We start from the raw sequence: 8,814 nt of genomic DNA, 5'->3' as shown, positions 1-8,814 counted from the left end.
AAACTTAGAATAAAGTGATGATTTGACCCAGTTATCTCACTCATTAGTATATATACAAAGGATTTAAAATTAGTATGCTAGAGTGATGCAGCCACATCAATTCTTATAGGAGCTTACTTTGAAGAACATAGCTATGGAACCACACTAAGTGTCCCTTGAAAGATGAATGGATAAAGAAAATGTGGTATATATAAACAATAAAATATTACTCTGTCATAAAGAAGAATTAAATTATGGGATTTGCCAGTAAATGGGTGGAACTAGGCACTATCATGCTAAGTGAAATATGCCAGACACAAAAAACCAAAGGTCAAACATTCTCTCTGATATGTGACTGGTAACACATAATAAGTGGTGGGAAGGGAAAAACAAGTTTATTGTATTAGACAAAGGGGAATGAAGGTAAGAAAGTGGCATGGGGATAGGACATTCATATGAATTGGACATAACTTTCCTATATTCATCTGTGAATTCACGACCAGTGAACTTCCACATCATGTTCAACCACAAGAATGGGATCCTAATTAGAATAAAGTATATTTCATGCATCTGTAATATATATATCCACACACAAATAAATCTCACATTTTCTTTATCCATTCATCTGTTGAAGGGAATCTAGGTTCATTCCATAATTTAGCTATTGTGAATTGAGCTGTTATAAACATTAATATGGATGTGTCACTGCAGTACATTGATTTTAAGTCTTTTGTGTATAAATCAAGAAGTGGAATAACTGTTTCAATTCCAAGTTTTCTGAAGTATCTTCATACTACTTTCCATATTGGTTGCACAAATTTGCATTCCAACTAGCAATAAATGAGTGTACATTTCCCCCCACATCCTCACCAACATTTATTTTTGCTTGTATTATTGATAATTGCCATTCTGATTGGAATGAGATGAAATCTTAGTTTTTTGATTTGCATTTCTCTAATTGCTAGAGATATTGAACATTTCTCATGTATTTGTTGATCAATTGTATATCTTTTTCTGTGAGGTGCCAGTTCATTTCCTTAACCCATTTATTGATTGGATTATTCATTTGTGTGTGTGTGTGTGTGTGTGTGTGTGTGTGTGTGTGTGTATGTTAAGTTTTTTTTTTTAATTTTAAAAGTAGTTTTAATTCTGTAATGAAGCACTGGAAAAAGTAAAAAAAAAAAACAAAGTATTTCCTTGTCATAAATGGACAATTGAAATCACTTCTGAATTAATAGTACTAAACAGATTTAATGCTTTCTATTATTATTAATACATTTCTGCAAAAATATTTAGGTCCCAGTCTCAGTTAACTCCTTAATATCTAAAGAACATACTCCACAGCAAAAATTTTGCAAAAAGCAAAACTGTTTTATAGGGAAAAAAATCCATCCTATTTTGTTTTTGTACCACCCATTTCCTTTTTATGTTTACCTGCAAGGTATAACTGTGCCTAACAATTACATAACCTAACAGTAGACTTGAGTTCATGAAATTTCTTCTACATCCAATGACTTTATATTTGAGGTACTGATCACATATGATGATTCTTCCCAATCTTTTGATTTAGCTTCTACTTTTAGATTTATTTAACCCCTTCAGAATCCAAAACTCCTTTGTAAGACTCAATCCAATAAAAAGCATGAGTCCTACTCTACAAAATCTTCAAAGCAATAAAGAATGGTACAAGCAAATAAAATTTTACCATTAAGTTTCAGATCTAAAAAAGGACATACTAGGGATTAAATTCCCTAACTTGGTGTAAGTAGCACTGAAATCTAAGATCTGTGGGGTTCTCCTTCTAGTAGTATGTTTGATCCTAGAGAAAAGTTACTCACCTCTGCCTATTTTCTCACTTGAAAAATAATAAAGTTGTATCTACATGATTTCTAAGGCAGTTTAAAATTTTTAAGCTTTTATCCTACGAAGAACTTATTCTTGCTTTTCCTTCAGAACTACATTTCAAGATGACCTATTTTTGAATACTTTCACTTAAGTGTGGTGAATGTTACTTACATGGTACCTCTAACAACACTTTTACTTAGTAGGTTCTTAGCGCCTAAAACTTTTGCCAACATATCCTTAATGTTCTCAACCTAATAATCAAGTGAGAAAAAGGCACTGATGTCTTTATACTTCTCTCATTTTGAAAAAGGCCATTCCTCTAAACAATGAATCAGATCCTGCCTGATGTTGTGGTCCTATCCGTTCCAGCTCTAACTGTTCAGCAACTTCCTGCAATCCACCTTTAAGATTTTTGCAGCTCTTCATGAGGTACTTCACATCATAAATGACAGGAAAAAAAAAATCGAAGGATCTCAAAGAAGTCAAGTTCTTCTTCGGGCAAATTAGAATTGGTCAGGATTTTGATTAAATAGCCAAAGTCATAACCACTGTGAAATGATAACCATTTAACCCCTTCAGAGAGGACCACCCCTGAAGTCATAAGAAGTTCTGCAAAGTACTGGGTCTCAATTCCTTCCTCCTCATGTTTTTTAAATTGGATTCCAGACGTTGTCAGTAGCTATATAGAATCCTGGGCATACATGTCCTCCGTCAAATTAAATTTAAAATTAAACTGCCAGGTTGAAGTTTCTGGAGGGTATTCTCCTTGTTCATTCATAAATGTCAGTCCTAGCTGAATTATCTTTAACAAGTCTACATTACATCACAATAGTTGGTACTGATAGTCAGCATTGCTCCTGAATTCTCCAATGGTTCTCGCAAGCACACCTGGAAACTCGGTGTCCATAGCAAAGTAATTGTATTTTCGGATAACTTGACGAATTTTCTTCATCTCTTCATCCAGGTTACAAGCCCAAACTTCACAAATTCTTTGGCTATGATCTACAGTTGCTGCTGGCATAGTGAGGGCACAAGGGATTCTAGATGTCAAGCATCAAAGTGTTATATTTGATTGAAGATCTGTTTCATAAAATACTTTGTCCTTTATTTGTGTACTTGGGTCTCTGAGCTCGCGCTCCTCCTCCTCCTCCTCGCCATAGAGGCAGCACCCGGCGGCGGTGGCAGCAGGTGCCCCATAGACACCGCTCGCCCAGCAACTGGGAAAGGGGAGCCGGAGCTGCACCACCATGTTAAGTTTTTTGAGTTATTTATATATCCTAGAAATTGATGCTTTATCTGAGATGCACGTGGTAAAGAATTTCTTCCAATCTGTAAGCTCTCTCTTCACATTATTGGATTTTGTCTTGGGCTGAAAAGAAGCTTTTAGTTTAATTCCATCTTATGTATTGATTCTTCATGTAATTTATTGTGCTTTAGGTGTCAGGTAAGGAAGTGAGGTCCTAGGCTGACAATGGTGAAAATTTGGACCTAATTTTTCTTCTATTAGGCAGAGGGTCACTGTTCTAATGTGTAAGTCTTTGATCCACAGTGAGTTGAGTTTCATGCAGGGTAAGAGATAAGGTTTGATTTCATTTTGTTATATGTGGTTTTCCATTTTCCCAGTGCTATTTGTTGAATTAGCAATCTTTTCTTCAGTGGATATTTTTGGCACCTTTGTCTTGTATGAGACACCTTTCATTGATGTGGGTTTGTCTCTGTGTCTTCTTTTCTGTAACATTGGTCTACATGTCTATTTTGTTGCCAGTATCATGTTATTTTTATTAATATAGCTCTGTAGTACAGCTTGAAATCTGGAACTGTGATGTCACCTGCCTCACTTTTCTTGCTAAGGATTGCTTTGGTTATTCTGGGTCTCTTTTTTTTTTTTTCAAATGAATTTCATATTCCTTATTCTAGTTCTATGAAGAATGTCTTAGGGATTTTAATAGGAATTGCATTAAATCTCTATAATGCTTTTCGTGGCATCTTCAGGGGCAGCATCTGTGGTGGAGTCTGTGGTGGCTGTGTGAGTATCTGCAGCACCCAGGGAAAAAAACCTCTGGGAATCAGCCATGGAAAATATTTTAAAAGTGACTAGTAGCATATGTTGCTAGTCAGAAAGTCATGACTGGGTTAAATCCACTGTACCAAAAAAATAAATTTTTCGATGACTCTATAGAGTAATATCTTACATAGAACTAAATATGTGTGTGTGTGTGTGTGTGTGTGTGTGTGTGTGTGTGTGTGTGTGTAATTCACTGCAGAAACATTTTTAGGTACAAATTCACATGATTTTCTCAACAGAAACAGAAAAGTCTTCTAAAACATCCAGCACCCATTCATCTTTAAAACTCTAGAGGAACTAGTGATAGAAGAAAATTTTTTTCAGCATTATAAAAGCAGAATATGAAAACCCAATACTAACATTTTAGTGAATGGAGAAAAATTATAGCATTTTCTCTGAAAACAAGAATAAAAGAAGGATATAGATGCTCACCACTTCTATTCAACTTGAAATTCAAGCCAGAACAATCAGGCAGGGGAAGAAATCTAATGGCATGCATATAGGGAATAAATTACATGTGTCTGTTTGATGATGACATGAACCTTAACTTAGAAAATTTAAAATACTACATTAGGAGATCCAAGATGGTGAACTAGAGGGAGGCTGCTTTTCTTGTTGCTTCATAACTCCGGTTTCAAGCAGAGGATATCTGTTTCTCCGTGAGGCAGTTTTTGCTGCTTATCGATCCCCTGCTGTTTACCCCATTTGTCTGCTGTGATGATCTACAGTCTGCCAGCATATCAGTGCCTTTTTTGAGTGCAGATTGCTCACAGTCAGGCATCTATCAGCCGCTATTTGCCTGCCTCTCACCTGTCCATCACCTGCCTTACACCTATCCATCATCCAACACACGAGGTTCACCTCCCAATTGTCCAACAACAGTCACCAGTGAAGCACCAGCTGCCTGCTGTAGTCTGGAAGTTCACTGTTACAGTACCTGCAGGTTTGATTACACGTGGCTGCCACCATTTTGAGAAAACAGCCAGGCCCTGTAGGACCCTTGGCCAGACTGAGCCCCATCTCCAGGATCCCTCAGTCCCACTGATCACTCCCTGTATCTGGGGCCCTCAAATCAACTGACTGCTCCCTGCTGCCAGGAACCTAAGACCAACTGACTGCACCCTATCACTGGGACCCCAGACTGACTGATTGCAACTGGCATCCAGTATCCTACAACCACACCAAACACACTAGACCTCCAGGACCCCTGCTGGACCAACCATATCCCATCTCCAGGACCTCCAGCTGACCACATCCACCCCTGAGCTGAAGTTCCCCATTTGCCAACACATTTTGAAGCTAGAACAGCCATCTTGGATAATCCTGGAAACCAGAGCACTGATCTTTAAGTGGGGCAAAACCCATCCTGAGACACCTGCTGAAGACTTGAAGCTCACTGCCAGGTACCTCTCATGCATCAGGCTACTGAACACTGGGAGGTTTTATTACTATATGACTGTTATACTGTAGATTTTCATTTTTCTCCTTTTTTTAAAAAATAAGTTTTTATTTCTTTACTTTCCTTGCTCTCTTTTCCTTTTGTTTACCTGTTTCCTCAGAGTTTCTTTCTCCCTTTTTTGCATGCTGATATCCAATTTCTTTTGATTACACTCTAACACTTTCTATTTTCTAGAACTTATGTACATTCTTTTCTTATCCAATTAACAGCCACATTCTACATCTCTCTGCATCCTCTTCGTCCTCCATTAGAAACTGCAGACCTTATTGCAAACCTGTTTGTTTTACCGAAGATAATATTTGAACTCATTCTATTTACTATGACAATTTTGTTATTGTACCCATAGGGGCTATTTGGTCTAGGATTGCATAGTGTCAGATTTGGGCACTGCTAATGTTGATCTCCCCTTAAAGAAAGGGTTTTGGAAACCTATTGGGCCACTATAAGTCTATAGGGGAAATCTGCAATATCCCATATCTGCACTGCTAGAGGGGAAGATACATGAACAACATGAAAAAAAAATGGGAAGAAAATGATCCAAACAAATCTAGATTATATAGTAATAGAATCCAATGACAGTATGTTAGGAGAAATGTTAGAAAAGGACTTCAGATTACACATGATTAAGATGATTCATGAAACAAAGGATGAGATTATAGAACAAATGCAGGCAATGATTGATAATACCAATAAGCTGAAAGAGCAACTGCAGGAAGCATAAGATCATTTCAACAAAGAGATAGAGATTCTCAAAAAAAAAAAAAAAAACAAATGGAAATCCTTGAAATGAAGGAAACAATAAACCAAATAAAAAATTCAAGGGAAAGCATCACCAAAAGACTAGACCACTTGGAAGACAAGACCACTTCAGACAATGAAGACAAAATATTTAATCTTGAAAATAAAGTCGCCCAAACAGAGAAAATGGTAACAAATCATGAACAGAATCTCCAAGAACTATGGGACATCATGAAAAGACCAAATTTAAGAATTATTGGGATTGAGGAAGGCACAGAGATACAAACCAAAGGAATGAACAACCTCTTAAATAAATAATATCAGAAAATTTCCCAAACCTGAAGAATGAAATGGTAAATCAAATACAAGAGGCTTACAGAACACCAAATACACAAAATCTCAACAGTTCCACACCAAGGCACATTATAATGAAAATGCCTAACATTCAAAATAAAGATAGGATTTTGAAGGCCCCGAGAGAAAGGCATCAGATTACATATAGGGGAGAGCAATATAGATAACAGCTGACTTCTCAACCTAGAATCTAAAGGCTAGAAGGGCTTGGAACAACATATTTAAAGCTCTGAAAGAACATGGTTGCCAACAAGAATCCTATACCCAGCAAAAATTCAGATTTGAAGATGATATAAATTCCTTCCATAATAAACCAAAGATAAAAGAATTTACAAATAGAAAGCCTGCACTGCAGAATGTTCTCAATAAAATATTCCATGAGGAGGAAATGAAGAACAAAAATGGAGGTCAGCAAAGGGAGGAACTACCTTAGAGATAAATCACTCAAAGGAGAAACCAAGCCACCTTAAAAACCAAAAGTAAACCAAATGACTGGGAATACAAATCATATCTCAATAATAACCCTGACTGTTAATGGCCTACACTCATCAATCAAAAGACATAGACTGGCAGAATGGATGAACAAGAAAGGTCCAACAATATGCTGCCTGCAAGAGACTCATCTCATAGAAAAAGACATCCACAGACTATAGGTGAAAGAATGGGAAAAAACCTACCACACACATGGACTCAGTAAAAAGAGGGGTTTCCATCCTTATAGCAGATACAATGGACTTCAAGCCAAAGTTAGTCATAATGGATAAAGAAGGACATTTCATACTGCTTAAGGGAACCATAACCAGGAAGACATAACAATAGTAAATATATATGCCCCAAACAATGGTGCATCCCTGTACATCAAAATAATCCATCTCAATTTCAGGAATCAAATAGACCACAACAAAATAATTCTGGGTGACTTTAACTTAACCGCTGTCACCCTGGATAGATCTTCCAAACAAAACCAACCAAAGAAACCATAGAACTCAATAACACAATCAATAATGTAGACTTAATAGACATATATAGAATATTCCATCCATCAACTAGCAGATTCACCTTCTACTCAGCAGAACATGGAACCTTCTCGAAAATAGACCATCTGTTATGCCACAAAGCAGCCCTTAGGAAATGCAAAAAAAAAATGGAGATACTGCCTTGTGTTCTATCAACTCATAATGGACTGAGAGTAGAAATCAATGACAAAATAAAAATGAGAAATTACTCCAACACCTGGAGACTAAATAATATGGTATTGAATGAAACATGGATAACAAAAAGCATCAGGGAGGATATTAAAAATTTTTAGAGGTCAATGAGAATGATGATACAACATATCAAAATCTCTGGGACACTATGAAAGCAGTACTAAGAGGAAAATTCATTGCATGGAGTGTTTTCCAGAAAGGAATGAAAAGTCAACAACAAAATTACCTAACATTATAGCTCAAAGCCCCTGGAAAAGAAGAACAGAATAAGAGCAAAAGTAGTAGAAGGCAGGAAATAATTAAAATCACAGTTGAAATCAATGAAATTGAAACAAAAGAAACAATTCAAAAAATTGACAAAAAAGTTGGTTCTTTGACAAAGTAAACAAAATAGACATACCCTTAGCCACATTAACAAAGAGAAGGAGAGAGAAGACTCAATGTATTAAAATACATGATGCAAAAGGAAATATCATGACAGACACCACTGAGATACAGAACATAAAGAGAAGCTACTTTGAAAATCTGTATTCTAATGAAATAGAAACTACCGAAGACATTAACAAATTTCTAGAGACATATGCTCCTCCCAAACTGAACCAGGAGGACATACATAATTTAAACAGATCAATATCAAGCAATGAAATATAAGAAACCATTAAAAATCTACCGTCCAAGAAAAGTCCAGTACCAGACGGATTCTCAGCCGAGTTCTACAAGACCTTCAAAGAAGAACTCATTCCAATACTTCTCAAAGTGTTTCCAGAAATAGAAAAGGAGGGTACCTTACCGAACTCATTCTATGAAGCTAATATCACCCTCATACCGAAACCAGGAAAAGACACATCAAGAAAAGAAAATTTTAGACCAATATTCTTGATGAATATAGATTCAAAGATTCTTAAAAAATATTGGCAAACTGTATCCAAAAACATAGTAAGAAAATTGTGCACCACGATCAAGTGGGGTTCATTCCCTGGAATGCAACGATGGTTCAACATTCGTAAATCAATAAACGTAATCCATCATGTCAATAGACTTAAGCATAAGAATCATATGGTTATTTCACTTGATGCAGAAAAAGCATTCAACAAAATACAACACCCCTTCATGCTCAAACACTGGAAAAAATAGGGATAGTAGGAACATATCTGAACATTGTAAAG

At 36.3% G+C, this 8,814-nt stretch overlaps 1 pseudogene; it reads right to left on the bottom strand.

The window, feature by feature from the left end:
* Positions 1–2,109: 2,109 nt before the first annotated feature.
* Positions 2,110–2,845, bottom strand: LOC124975614 (CCR4-NOT transcription complex subunit 7-like; annotated as a pseudogene).
* Between the last annotated feature and the right edge of the window lie 5,969 nt (positions 2,846–8,814).

Source organism: Sciurus carolinensis, unplaced genomic scaffold, assembly GCF_902686445.1.
Source record: "Sciurus carolinensis unplaced genomic scaffold, mSciCar1.2, whole genome shotgun sequence".
NCBI classification, from domain to species: Eukaryota; Metazoa; Chordata; class Mammalia; order Rodentia; family Sciuridae; genus Sciurus; species Sciurus carolinensis.
This window is presented reverse-complemented; position numbering and strand designations above follow the sequence as displayed.